Here is a 14,828-nt window from a genome sequence, read left to right on the forward strand (position 1 = left end):
TCTTTTTTTTCTTTTTTTTTTTTTTTTTTTTTTTGGTATTTTCTATTCTATTTGAAACCACAGCCTGGCTTATTTTTGACTCATTTAATTTCTTTCAAGCTGTAGCCTGTGGGTCACACCTATTTTAGGAAATTTCATTTTCCTTAGTGTCAGGCTCTTGTATCTCTGCCCCTCAAAAATCAGCATTTGGAAAAGTACTTGTTCCAATCAATAACCATTTGAAAGAAGATATCTGAGTCTATGTAGAATCAGTGCCTTTAGGACATCTTTCTCAGCAACAATATTTTCTCCTAATAATATATTACACATGGGCCCATCCAGAAGGTTCCTTCAAGTTTCTGTTACAGAAAATCACAGTTTGATGAAACCTGGTTGGTGACATGTGAGATCCATTTCATAAATAAAACACCCATTCCCAAAATGGACATGGAGCAAATTCAAGGCCGTGTGAAAAGCTGTTCAGCAAAGGAAAAACTCACATTTTCCTTTGAGATGAAGGCTCAATTACTTGTGGGGTTAGCCTTCCCACCCATTCATTTTATAGCACATAAACTGAAGCCCAGAATGCCATATGGTTAATAGGATCATTGCCAGGACCCAAATCCAGATCTCCTGACTCCCCACCCACTGTTCATTCCTCCTCTCATAACATCTGTTTTTCCTGCTGGGCAGCAAACTCCGCAGGGCCAGAGGCCTCTTCCATCTTTTTCAGTTAGGTGTCCCCAGCATAGAGGTGACAATCAAAAATATCTGTTAGTAAGTTAACCACACTCAGCGTGGACCACTGTTGGTCCTTTGTGAGGTTTTATGAACAGGTGAACATCAGAGCAAAGACCTCAATAGAAAAGAAAAAAAAAAGAAAAAAAAATCACTCAACCTATAAACACATAGTTTAGAAACTCTGAAAATATCAGAAACTCAAGATATGATCTCCAGGGCTTCAGGGTGGAAGATTTGGGAACAGCAGCTCAAGCTAAGGATCTTTGCCAGGGCTTCATTTGTCACTGGGTTGGCAGGCACCACACCCCTAGTCATCTATATAGCTTGAGAGCAGAAATTTCCACCATTGCCTCTAAGTCAGCTTTAACTAGCTTGAATCCACCTTAAAATATTTAACAGGCTCCCTCCTCCCCGCCTAGCACTGTAAAGCTAAGCCTCCTTTCATCTTCCCATAACCGAACCTGCCTAAAATTTTTATATAAGTTGAAATCACATGTCCTTTTGCACGTTAGCAATGCATTCTATCCCACAGGGGACGGGCCCCACCAGAGTATGCAGGTACTTCAAGGAGTTACGGTTTGAAATAACATTAGCCACAGTTGAAGTTTATTTTTTCAAACAGGACCCTGTGAGGTTCTTCGTTTTGCTGAAAACCATGTGCCGGTTTGAAAACTTTCTACTCTGGTTAAGACCAAATGTTTCTCAAACAGATCTGCTAGAAGGGTCTCTAGTGGGAATTATATTCCCTCTTAGCATTCTTCAGTTTGAGTTTGGTTTGTGTTAATTGGTTAATGGTGAAAATAAGTACTTACTTACATCTTTTGCCCCTAAATCAGGAGTTGCTGTTGCTGCTTCTGCTACATCCCATCATGACAGCCTGCTGTTACAACTAGAACACTGTAAACCGTGATGCCACGTCAGCCGCCCAGAACCTTTCTGCTTCGGCAGCAGTTTCCCAACGGAAGGATTTGTGTGTAGCTCCTGTGGCTGGAAACATGATCTGACCACCATATTGAGAAGGTCTGAGTAAAAGAGGTCGCTTTTATTGCAGACTTAATATTACAGAATTACAGAAAGAAACTACATACCCCTTCGTGTACATAAATGAGAATTCCAAAAGGAACCTAAATATTATGTTGACAGCAAGGTAATAACTGACCAAAAAAAAAAAAAAGAAAGAAAAATCAGGATTAAAAAGTGAAAAAGTAAAATTTAGAATCTCATGGTAAGCATTATAGATTTTAGTTCATTAAAAAATTATGAGCTTGAGATGACAAAAATTATGAGCTTGGAGTGGCAGAAAACTAAAAAGTGAAAGCTCATGAATAGGAAGATTTTTGAATAGATTATGAGACATTTATGTCATGAAATATTCAGATAACTAATGACAAATAATAAATTAGAGCTGTATCAGCTGACTTGAAGAGGTTTCCAAGGCACATCAATGAGAAAAATTGGTATAATATTGGAGTTCCCATCGTGGCTCTGCAGTTAAGGAATCTGACTAGCATCCATGAGGACGGAGGTTTGATCCCTGGCCTTACTCAGTGGGTTAAGGATTGGGCATTGCCATGAGCTGCGGTGTAGGTTGCAGACGAGGCTCAGATCTCGCGTTGCTGTGGCTGTGGCATAGGCCAGCAGCCACAGCTCTGATTCAACCCCTAGCCTGGGAACCTCCATATGCCGCGGTGCGGCCCTAAAAAAAGAAAAAAAAATGATATTATTCTATGATATATTAGTAAGTGAAAAAGTATATTATCCCATATGCTATCATATATGCATATATATGATTATATGTGGCTATACATGACTATTTATGTACTATATAAATAAAAGTATGCAAAAGATATATACCTGGCAGTTAATAATACCTCCTTTGTTTGACAGGGAGGATGTGCGGGCAATGAATAGGGATGGAAGTAACTTTTTTAAAGTCTTCACAATAAACAGCATTTATGCCATCCCATTCCTATCAAATTTTCTGTATGTGAATGGTGTGTATGCTTAGAGAAGTATGTGTCTGTTTACAGAAGTGTTAATTAGATATCTTAGGGCGATGGGCTTCCAGATGATTTTTATTTTATTTTCTATAATTTTATGTGTATTTCAATCTTTTTCAAAGAAAACATTTTACTTATATAATCAAAAGAAACAATGAAGCTGCTTCTATTCTGTGAAAATGATTGACACGTGGTAACTTGCCCAAGCTCTTATGCTTCTGAAGCCCTCTGCTGAATCTTAAATAGAGTTAGGTTTTTTCCTTTGTGTTCCAAATACACTCAAGAATTCTAAAGATGCTCTTAGGCTTCTCTGGGACTGGCTTTAAAATTAGATGAGAAATGTAAAACACTCTGCTACCCAGACCTCACACAGCCCTCCTCTCCTTTGAGACGGATGTCAGAGGTGGGTCACATCTTCACACCCTTCCGTGATGTGTGGTGCAAAGGGCCCCACAGGACAGGCACACACAGAGATGCTGCTGACAGGGCTGTAATCCATATTGCCTCTGACAATGCCACCAGGGGTGACTCAGGAATCATTTGGGAAAATGCCAATTGAGGAAAAGGGAGTTGGCATGGACCAACCAAACCTTACTTTCAGCAGCAGAGCCAGAAATCAGAAAATAAGCTCTAATTGATCAATGACCAAATAAGCAGTACATTTTATAGAAACACAGGAAATGTCATTCTGTATTCACTGGCCACATTTTCTGAATTCAAATGAAGTCAAGTATATGAATGCACTTGGATATTAAATTGTTTACATAGAAACACCACAGAGTTGTTTTTAATTGGGGCCATCATAGAAAATTAAAGATGTCCCACCACCATAAAGACTGCATATTAAGTTGATATGTGTATGAATCAGAAAGCATATATCATATGTATATATTTATTACTCTGGAATGGAGGAAACACTTGGCTTTAAAATTAGATGAGAAAAGGGCCTGATTTAGGTAAAGTTTCTAACTTATAGAATTAGCTTAAAAATAACTTTTGAAAATGAAATGTTGTTTTTTCTTTTCAACCACGAAAATAATCCAAAGTAGAGTCTAAAACTTTTTATCCTAAAAGGATCTTGAATTCAACCTATCATTTTAGATAAACTAGAGATTCAGAAAGGTTAAATAACTTACCCAAGGTCACACAGCAGAACTTAGGGCTCTAGCTCTCAGAGATCACCTCACAATATTGTGCTGTAAATATTTAGACCTGTTATAACTAGAGAAGACACTCGTAATTACCATATTCTTGCTTATGTGCAAAGAGTATTTCCTTGGATTTATGCAAAAAATACGAAAACATGACCTGCATTTGCCATCTTGTTTTATGATGAGTTTACTCTCTGCTACCTTGTATTTTGTTTTGTTTTTGTCTTTTTGCCTTTTGACGGCCAGTCCCGTGGCATATGGAGGTTCCAGGCTAGGGGTCGAATCAGAACTGCAGCCACTGGCCAGGGCCACAGCAACTCGGGATCCGAGCCACGTCCTCAACCTACACCACAGCTCCCGGCAATGCCGGATCCTTAACCCACTGAGCAAGGCCAGGGATCAAACCCGCACCCTCATGGTTCCTAGTCGGAATCGTTAACCACTGCACCACGACGGGAACTCCCTGTTATCTTGTTAATAATCACTCAACTATGAGTTCCTGCTGTGGCACAGTGGGTTAAGGATCCAGCATTGTCTCTGTGGCAGCACAAGTTCCACCCCCAACCTGGCACAGTGAATTAAGGATCAAGCATTGCTGCAGCGGTGGCACAGGTTGCAGTTGCAGCTCAGAGTCAATCCCTGGCCCAGGAAGTTCCATGTGCTGCGGGTGTGGCCAAAAAAAAAAAAAAAAAATCACTCAACTAGATGAAATGAAGGGTACAAATAGAAACCCATAAAAAGCAAAATGTCAACGAATGCCAAACATGTGATATCGGCAGCAAATGCTATGAGAGATCAGGAGAGGGAGATAAACCGAAGGTAATTTCAAGTGTGGTGAGAAAAGAAGTCAATGCCAAAAGGGATAGGAAAAATATTCAAAAATATGAGGTTTCCTATTCACTTCTACTGCTCAGGAGTTACTGACAATACTGGGCCTTGGTTTACATGGGACTCGTGACTGATCTGAAGACAGTCTAGTGGCCTCATTTTCCACGTTTCCCTTACTTAAAAGGAGACACGTTAGGAAAGTATGCAAAAGGCCTACATCCATATTTTTATAAACCTGCATTTTCCTCGGCTCAGACATCTTGGGTAAACTGAGAAAGTTACAGACCTGTCGGTATGTAAGTAAACCAGTGAATAAAAGCAGAAAATGTAATGACTGCTGTGTTCCCAAATACGTGCCTTTTGAGGTCTCCCAGGCACGGACTTTGCCGCATCATCAGCAGATTCATGGAATTAGTTCAGACGTCACTGACCCAAAACCCACAGCAGAAAACAAGTGCAAATGTTTCCTCTTCAAAGAACCCTAAGCTCCATTCCTTAAACTAAATTACTTCAAAAAACAGACAAAAAAAAAAAAAATCTCAGGTTTACCTACAAGACAGTCAAGTGACAGGAAAGTCTCTTGAACTCCCCAGGAGAAAAGGTTTTTGCACAAGGTTTTCGAGCAGAGGCAGTGTACCCCAAGGATTCAGAGCCTGGGCTCTGAAGCCACATTGCCAGGCTGAGCGCCTGGCTCTCCCACTCTCTAGCTCCACTGATGTTGGCTAAGTCACTGAATTGCTCTGGGCCTCAGTTTCCTCGTCTGTGAAATGGGGTTAATGGTAACTACCTCGGGAGTTGTTGAGAAGAGAAATAGAGCTGTTTCCGGCAACAGCACTTAGAAAAGTGCTGTAGTTTATGGCTTTTACCTCTAGCCTAATAATAACAGTAGTTGTTGTCACTATTGTTATTAATATTATTTAGCACTTGTGGAATGCTTACAATGTGGCAGGCTTTGGGCTAAATGTTTGTTCACGTATTAACTTCAGGTAACTCACACAGCAGCCCTAATGAAGGAGCTCCTGTTATCGCTGCTTTTTCCCCCTATTTTAAGCTTTCTTTTCCTTTTTATTATTGATTTGTAGGAGTTCTAATTCTGGATCCAAAGTCTTTGCCAGAGATATTTATTGAGAATATTTTTTCCCCGTCTGAGGCTTTCCTTTTTATTTCTTCACTGTCTTTTGACAAGCAGAAAATTTTAATTCTGATAAAGTCCAATTTATCAAATTGTTTCCTTTTAAAGTTAGCCCTTTAGGGATCTCATGAAAGAAAAAGAGGGATCTCTTTGCCTGCCCCAAGGTTATGAAGACATTCTCTGATTTTTTTTTTTGTTTCTTCTAGAAGCTTTATCGTTTGAGCTTTCACATTTAGGTCCATGATCCATCGTGAATTATTTTGGGGTGTGAACGCAGCCATATGGGAGAGACGCGAAGGACCCGGTATGCGGGAAGGCCTGGGGAGCTCCCAGGCCCTCTCCCAGTGCACCACTTGCCCCATCTCTCCGTGTGTTCACCTTCCAGAAGATGCTCCTCCTTCTTTACAAATGAGAAAACTGAAACTCACAGAGAATGAGGAATTGGCTCCAAGTCCCACAGCTAGCAAGGAGAGACGCAGCCTTCAAGCCCAGGGCTAGGATGACTCAAAAGCATCAACTTTCATCACTGTTGATACTGCCTCCCAAGTCAGCAACTTAAAAATACACAGCATAGGGAGTTCTCTTGCGGCGCAGGGGGTTAAGGATCTTGGGTTATCATTGCAGCAGCTTGGGTTGCTGCTGGGGTGCAGGTTCAATCCCTGGCCTGGGAACTTCCACATGCCATGGGCATGGCCAAAAAATATCCACAACACAACACAGATCCTCTTTGTTGTGGTTGTTCATTCATTCGGTCATTCACTGAGAGCTTACGGTGTACCAGGCACTGTGCCTGGTGCCAGGCATCTAGATGTGATGGGACAGATGTGAACGAGGCAGACCAGAAGGGAACTGTCTTCATGAAGCCACCATGCTGATAAGGGAGACAGACAAGCAAACAAAAATAAATCCATCATGTAATAATCAGACGGTGGTCAGGGCCCTAAAGAAAACAAGCAAGAGTCAGAGGATAGAGAAGGTTAGGGTTGAGGCGGGAGGCTACTTTAGGTAGAGGAGTCAGGGAGTATCTCTCTGAGAAGGTGAGATAAATTCAGGGAGGGGTGATCTAGACAGGGTCTGGGGAAGGAAGGCAAACAGCGTGAACTTGAAGTGCACATGTCTTGAGGCCAGACAAGAGTGACCAACACCAATGATCTCAAACCTGGCCACATGCTAGAATGACCTGGGGAGCTCGTTAGAAACACACAGGCCTCCAGCCCCCAAAGATTCTGACTCAATTGGTTGGGAAGCAGTGAAGTAGTGCCTGGGCTTTTTCAAAAGTTTCCCCATATGTTTAGAGTACAGCCAGGGTTGGGACTGGTTGATCTGAGTGAGGCAGCCTTCAAGAGTGAGGACAGAAGTGGGGTGAAGAGGGTGGAAGTAAGGAGTTCCTGTCATGGCACAGCAGAAACGAATCTGACTAGGAACCAAGAGGTTGCAGGTTCGATCCCTGGCCTTGCTCAGTGGGTTAAGGATCCAGCATTGCCATGAGCTATGGTGTAGGTCGCAGATACGGCTCGGATCCTGCATTGCTGTGGCTGTGGTATAGGCCAGCAGCTATAGCTCCTATTCGCCCCCTAGCCTGGAAACCTCCATATGCCGAAGGTAGGGCCCTAAAAAGCAAAAAAGAGAAAGAAAAAGAAAAAAAAAAAAGAGGGTAAAAGTGAGCCAGCCACCCTCAAAGCTTCTTAGGATGAGAAGTGACCACGGGCTGGTGGATGACTAGGGCACGGGGTTTCTGGAGATGGCCTGTCCTTCAGAGCTGGTGCAGAAGGTTCAGGAAACAGCCATGACCTGGGAGTGGCCAGGAGGAACACAGCAGACACCCACCCCGTCATCAGTCCCTGCAGCACTTGAGGGGTGTCTCCATGTCCCCAGGATCATTCAGAGCAAAAAAGTGAGGGACACATTCAGAGGAGAGGCTGAGGACACAGGGGAGGGCTTGGGGGTCAGGAGACTGGGAGATAAAGTTAATTAAGGGGGTGTACAAAGGTGTGTGGGGAAAGGGGCCTGGGAGTCTTCCACTGAGGTAACGAATCACAAGGGAAGGCTTGATGGACCTGTACGAAGGCCTTTCAGGGGAAGATGGATAATCCATTCAAATTTGAGCCCCTCTTTTGCATTTTCTTTAGACTTTTAGGCAGTGTATCAGTTTCCCACAGCTGCTGTAACAAGTTGCTACAAACTTGGTGGCTTAAAACAACAGGAATTGATTTTCTCATAGTTCTGGAGGCTGCAAGTCTGAAATCAAGTTGTGGGTAGGGCCATGCTCCCTCTGAAGGCCCTGGAGGAGAATCCTTCTTGCCTCTTCCTAGCTTCTGATGGTCCCCAGCGATGGTGGGCATTCCTTGGCTTGCAGCTGCATCACTCTAATTGCTGACCCCATCTTTATACGGCTGTCTTTCCTCTGTGTGTGTCAGACTCCCTCTACATCTAAGGATTCCAGTCATTGGATTAGGACCCACTCTAATCCAAAATGACCTCATCCTAACTTAATGACAACTATGAAGACTCTGCTTCCAAACAAGGTCACATTCACAGGTACTGAGGTCTAGGATTTCAACATATCTTATGGAGGGAGGAGAGGGACACCATTCAACCCACAACAGGCAATTAATGGAGGTGATGGGACAGCCGGGAAGAGTGTTCTTATCGAAAGAACACAGGCTCCTTGGGCCTCTATTAAATCTGCTGCTCACCTCTCACTGCAGAAGAGCTCCAGCTATAGGCCTTCTTTATAGACCTCAGTATCCAGGCAGGGGGAAAGGCAGCCTCACGAGGCACACACACAGCTCTGTGAACCATTCTCAAGCCTGCCTGAGTGAGAAAACAAAGCTGAATCAGGGAAAATCCATCTTCATAGTGGATAAACATAGTGGATAAACACAAACTGTGTTCATGGCGGGTGAGCGTATCTTTGAATACACATAGAGCACATATTGGATGAGAAGCTACAAACTGACAAGATAATGAAAGCCTCAAAGCTTTCCTGCTATCTCACCATTAGCAACAAGGAGTGAAGGAGAGGTAAAAGCAAAGAAAATAACCCGTGCTGTGGGAAGAACCCAAGTTTAGTTGGAAAAGTAAGGTACTCCATCAGTCCATTATCAAGGGCTAAGTGCCTATTATTGTAACATTAACACAAGAAAAATAAAATGCACAGCATTGTCCTGCGAAGAACGTGTCTATCCACCAGCTGGGGAGATGAAGAAACTAGAGCCACATATTAAAGACAACGTATAGGGAGTTCCCATCGTGGCTCAGTGGTTAACGCATCCAACGAGGAACCATGAGGTTTTGGGTTCAATCCCTGCCCTTGCTCAGTGGGTTAAGGATCCGGCATTGATATGAGCTGCGGTGTAGGTCGCAGACGTGGATGGAATCTGGCACTGCTGTGCCTGTGGCGTAGGCAGGCGGCTACAGCTCCGATTAGACCCCTAGCCTGGGAGGCTCCATATGCCACAAGTGCAGCCCCAGAAAAGACAATAAATAAATAAATAAATAAATAAATAAATAAATAAATAAATAAAGACAACGTATAGTTAACTGTTAAATTGTATGGTGTGGATAGACTCACTAATACAGAAATTCCAAAATAGGAGAGATGAATGACTCCAAGATCCCTTGAATGGGGCTTCCTGGAGTTGGGCAAGTATTTCTTTGGAGGCCGTTCTGTGTACCCCAGATACCAGCAAGACCTTAAGCACTCAACCCTCACTCCATGAGACTATCAATATCTCTGTTTCACAAACAGAGAAACCAAGGTTCATTGACAAAAAGTGACTTGCCCAAGGTCAGAGAGCTTGTAAGTTTCCAAGTAAGTTGAACCTGGGTCTTTTATCCTCAAGTCCATGATTTTTCTACAATGTACTGCAGAACGACTAGGGTTTGAATAGGTAAGGAAAAAAAGAGGAGCGTGTTTGATGTGTGGGAAATAGGATTAATATTTTATTATTACATTTAGCTAATTGGCTCCTGAGAGCCGGCCTCTATCCCCAGATGAGAAGCTGCTGTCAATCCTCCAGCTCTTAAAATATCTGGGTCAGTGAAAAGAGGATCACAAGGTCTCCTTGTGCTTATTTTTAAGTTAAAAATATAACCTTTTAAAAAAAAAGAAGAGGATAAAAATGAAAAATATATATATATATCAGAAATGGTACAAGCTCAAGTCAAAAGGGAACTATTCAATAGGAACAGCCAGGTTATTTTCCCTTGGAAGCTGCAGGGAAGGGTCCCTGGTGGGTCACAGTGGTTCCCGGCTCCATCAGAACTGAGAAGGGTGGCCTGGAATCGACATCAGGAAGTGGCCCTGAGACTTGAGTAGCAACTGACACCAGGAGACCATATGTATAGGTGCCACTTTCCCACACCTGCCCCCCAAAAGGCCCGGCCCTTGATCCTTTCTTCAGAGAAGAAAGGGAGAAAGAAATTCGGTGGACCTGTTCCAGCTTCTACCACTGGCTTTTGCACTTTCAGAACAAAAGGAAGAGAAGGAGACGCTTTTAAGCCATTGCCCTCTGTTACATCAAAGTGGCATCAATTGACATGTGAATGCTGTCCTTTTGAGAAGGATATTCTGAGGGCTGCTTTGTGTTTTTTGAGGCAAATCAACAGTAATATAAACCCCCTGCACAGCTGTCCCATCAACTCAAAGATACCGGGAATGAGGAAGCTCTAAGTGCCAGAAACTATGTCTCCTGGGACCTCAGAGTGAGAGATTTCTGCAAAGCATCCCACTGCATCATGCGTCAAAAGCAGCACATGAGAACAGGCAGTTTCCCTTAGGTCCTGTGACAAGATGGGCACTTGCCAGCCCTGGGTCCCATGCAGGGGGAAAAGTATCAGAAATAGGTCTTGAGTCTAAGGAGTTTTTATCCTGGTTATGTCTCTAGCCCAGAGTCCTGGTCATAGCAAATGTTCATTAATTGCTGAACACCATTGAAGGTTAAGACTATAGGAGTTCCCTGGTGGCCTAGTGGTTAAGGACTCAATGCTGTCACTGCTGTGGCTCAGGTTACTGTTATGGCTCAGGTTCAAGTCCTGGCCCAGGGAACTTCTGCATGCTATAGGCATGGCCAAATAATAACAACAACAACAACAACAATAATAAATTTTAAAAACTCTATATACGATGTAACAAGACAACCCTGCAATTCCCTGGCTACCTGAAGGCTGAATTGTGTGCTATAAGAGCAAGATCAATACAAGCTGCTTTCACTGAGCAAACGAGACCTCACCTGAGCTCAGAATGGACACAATTGGCACGAAAAGGGAATGACAGATTCTTGGAGTGAAGAGCTTTGTTTCTTCAAGCACTGTGTGTGTGTCACAACCACAGCAGTGAGCAAAGCACACCCTGGTCCCCGCTTTCGCTGATCATTTTCCTTAGAGGGTACTGGTGGATCGTGACAAAAGCTGACATTGATTTATGGGTTGTGATGTGCCAGGCCCTATGCTAAGTGCTTCACAAGTGTGATCTCACGTGCTCCTCACTGCAATTCAAGGATAAGGGTGATCCTATTATCACCACTTTATGGATTGGCGAGTGAGCCCACTCAGCTAATTAGTGTGTGAAGCCAAAATTCAAATCCAGGGCTGCCTGGCCCATGAGCCATTCCCTTTCCACTATATCTCGTGGAAATGGGGTTAGGGAGGATGGTGGGGTGCTTGGAAGCCTGGTGAAGCAGTCCATATTTGCTACCGAGGAAATAAGTTATTTGTTATTAGTTTTGTCTTCCTACCTGCTCTGCCCAAGTCAGATTCCCATCAGACATACACGAAATCCAGGCGACCCTCTGGGCAAGACACACTCTCTTCCTCCAAATCTCCATCAGATTTCCTGCCTAACGAACTGCACTGGCCGTCTTGAAAGGAAATTTCAGAGTCCTATTTTTTCTTTTTTTTTCTCCCTTAAATCCTTAACCTATGAGAAGTCATAAGAAACCAGTCCCTGTTGTTTTTATCGTCTAGCCCCTATGTTGGCCCTTTTAGGCTTTCCTAAGATTAATAAGTACACTCGAAGTTACCCAGAGACTAGAACTGTAGTTTTTTAGATGCCATGTACCACAGCAAAACATCTAAAGGAGAAGACAGATGCTTGCAAATTTCTCCTTAGCTTTACCTCTCCATCTTCACAGGGAGGGAAAGGGGATGAGGGAAGAGGTACCTGCACTCTCTCTCCATCTCCCAAGAGGATGAGGGACTCTTCCCTCCCCTCAGTCCCCGAGGAGCCAGGATCAGGAAGGGTCAGGTGAAGGTCAACCCACTTGGAGGACACAGAACTGGAAATGCTACAATAAAAGTGGAAATTCTTAGGCTCATGAAGATAAGGTCTGCTTACCAATTACAAAGCCCTTCCAGAAACAGGCCTTCATTTGAATCTCTCACAACAGTTAGGCAGATTTTAATGTTGATATTAAAACATTAAATCTTTTTTTTTTTTTTTTTACAGGTAAGCAAACTGAGTATAACAAAAGGAGTCCCTAATGTCGGAGAGGAAGGACTTGCAGCCACGCCCTCTGAGCTCAAATCCTCTCCTCTGTCCTCTCTGGCACCTCCATCCACTCAGGAATCCTGATTTGGACACAGAAGCCAGATAGGGACAGCAAAGGCTAATGCTCCATCTCCATGGTGTCATCCTCCAAGATTAGGGAGATTTACCCAAACAGTTGTAATTTTGCTTTGCACAGGATTCTGTCCTCCAACAATATATCTTGCTCTTGTGACAGCTGGTTTGGTCCTAGCCAACTTTCAGAGTAGTAAGTTTCATATGCTTACTATTCCAGTGGAAAGAAATGCTATTTTTACTTTGCCCTAAAACTATTTCCTTAAAGTGATAAAGTTGTCCCTAGTTCTTGTGCTCTGGGATTTAATAAGTTCATATTTTTATCCTATGATTTTTATTAAATTTCAATCATATTCCCCTCTCAGCCCAGGTCTTTCCAGAATGAAAAGCCCTAATTCTTTTATCATCCCTCACAAAGACCACTCCTGACCCTCTGGATCAATCCAGGTGTCCTTCCCAAGACCTTGTCTGCCTCTGTACATTCTTTGACGTGTATCAGATCATCAGGCCCCCACCACTTTATCCCTTATTTTCTATAAAAGAGCACAATGGCTTCAGCTAAAATCAAATGCAGAAATAATTGAGAGACACTTTTAAAAATCAAGCCATTCTTTTTCCTCAAGTCAGTCCAGCATCTGCTGAAAAAAATATACCTTCTGCTTCAACTCTGAAATGAATCTGACCACACTGCTACCAGCCTACCTTGTAATCTAGTTTGAAAATGACAATTTGCAAAATATTTTCACATACATTATCTCACTTGGCCCTCACGCAAATCATACGTGGTAGAAATTTTTTTTAAAAAAAAACATATCATTATCCTCATTTTTCAGGAGAAAAAAGTAACTTGATGGGTCTAGACCCCTGATCAAAAAGTTGGAAGTGGAGCCCCAGTCACTGGACTTCTTGAGAGAGAATGGTGTTTTATCCAACGTGCAAAATAGCCTTCCTTATAAACATGTGTGATTTACATTAAGCACCAAACTATCTCTAAGTCTACTTCAGTGGCCACAACACAGTCACCAAATATTTTATAGTTCTATTGAATGAAAAGTTGTTTAAGACTAGTCTAAACCCTCCTCCCTGCACTCTAATGCTCTCCAGAAGCCATCTAAAGCCACACCACAGGCGTCGTTGTCGCCTCCATGCAAATGACCCCCAAAGCTACATCTCTGGACCACACCTCCCCTCTGAGCACCAGAAAGGGATAAAACAGCACCGACATCTCTTGGCTGTCTCAGTATGTATAAAACTTCCTCTTCTGCCCCGATCATACCCCCTTCCCCGCCAAAACCCCATTCTCTTCTGATGGTGATGCTAACATCTCTGGATGTTCCCCCTCCTCTCACACACCTAATCCAGGAACCTATGAGTCATCTCGGCATTTCTCCCTCCCTCCCCTTAACCCTCCTCCTGCATCCAGTCCACCACCAAGTCCTTTCACCTCTACCTCCTGCATAGCTCTGTTTCTCTCCTTTCCCATCGTCAGCATCTTAATCCAAGATACAATCATCTCTCATTTGGACTTTCACAGATTCTCCAGTCCTTCCTCCCCATGATAGATGATGCCGTTCTGGTCATGCTGCCCCTATCCCACCCCTCTTAGAACACCTGAAGAGCATCCATTGCTCACAGGGTAATGGCAAAGCTCCAGGAACTGGCCCATCAGCCCTGCCGAACCTGGTCCCGCCTCCAGCCTCATCTCACAACACCTGCCTTCATTTCTCAGGCTCCAGCCCCACGAGTCTTGGCTCAGCCCCTCTTACTCACCATGCTTTCATTTGCCGCAGGGTCCTAGCATATTCATCCTTGTCTTCCTTGATTATTTAAGTTCGTAGAATTAGATTCCAAGAAGCCTTCAACTTCATAGAGAGGTTTCACAGGTCTTTCTTCGGGAAATCCTATCTTGATCTCCCTGAGGCATATTCTCTACCAGGCTTTACACAGCACTGCTTGGGCATGGTTTTAATTAATATCTGTCTCCCTCACCAGATTTGCAAACTTTTCTCACCACCAAATTCCCCATGCTGTGCTGATCTTGGAACACAGAAGCACAACAATAAATGTTTGGTAAATAAATGAATAAGCCCACTAATAAGAAAATGGTTATATCTGGAGTTCCCGTCGTGGCGCAGTGGTTAACGAATCCGACTAGGAACCATGAGGTTGCAGGTTCGATCCCTGCCCTTGCTCAGTGGGTTAACGATCCGGCGCTACCGTGAGCTGTGGTGTAGGTTGCAGACGCGGCTCGGATCCCGCGTTGCTGTGACTCTGGCGTAGGCAGGTGGCTACAGCTCCGATTTGACCCCTAGCCTGGGAACCTCCATATGCCGCGGGAGCAGCCCAAGAAATAGCAACATCAACAACAACAACAAAAAAGACAAAAGACAAAAAAAATAAATAAAATAGAAAATGGTTATATCTGATGTACACGT

This window comes from Phacochoerus africanus, chromosome 11, assembly GCF_016906955.1.
Source record: "Phacochoerus africanus isolate WHEZ1 chromosome 11, ROS_Pafr_v1, whole genome shotgun sequence".
NCBI classification, from domain to species: Eukaryota; Metazoa; Chordata; class Mammalia; order Artiodactyla; family Suidae; genus Phacochoerus; species Phacochoerus africanus.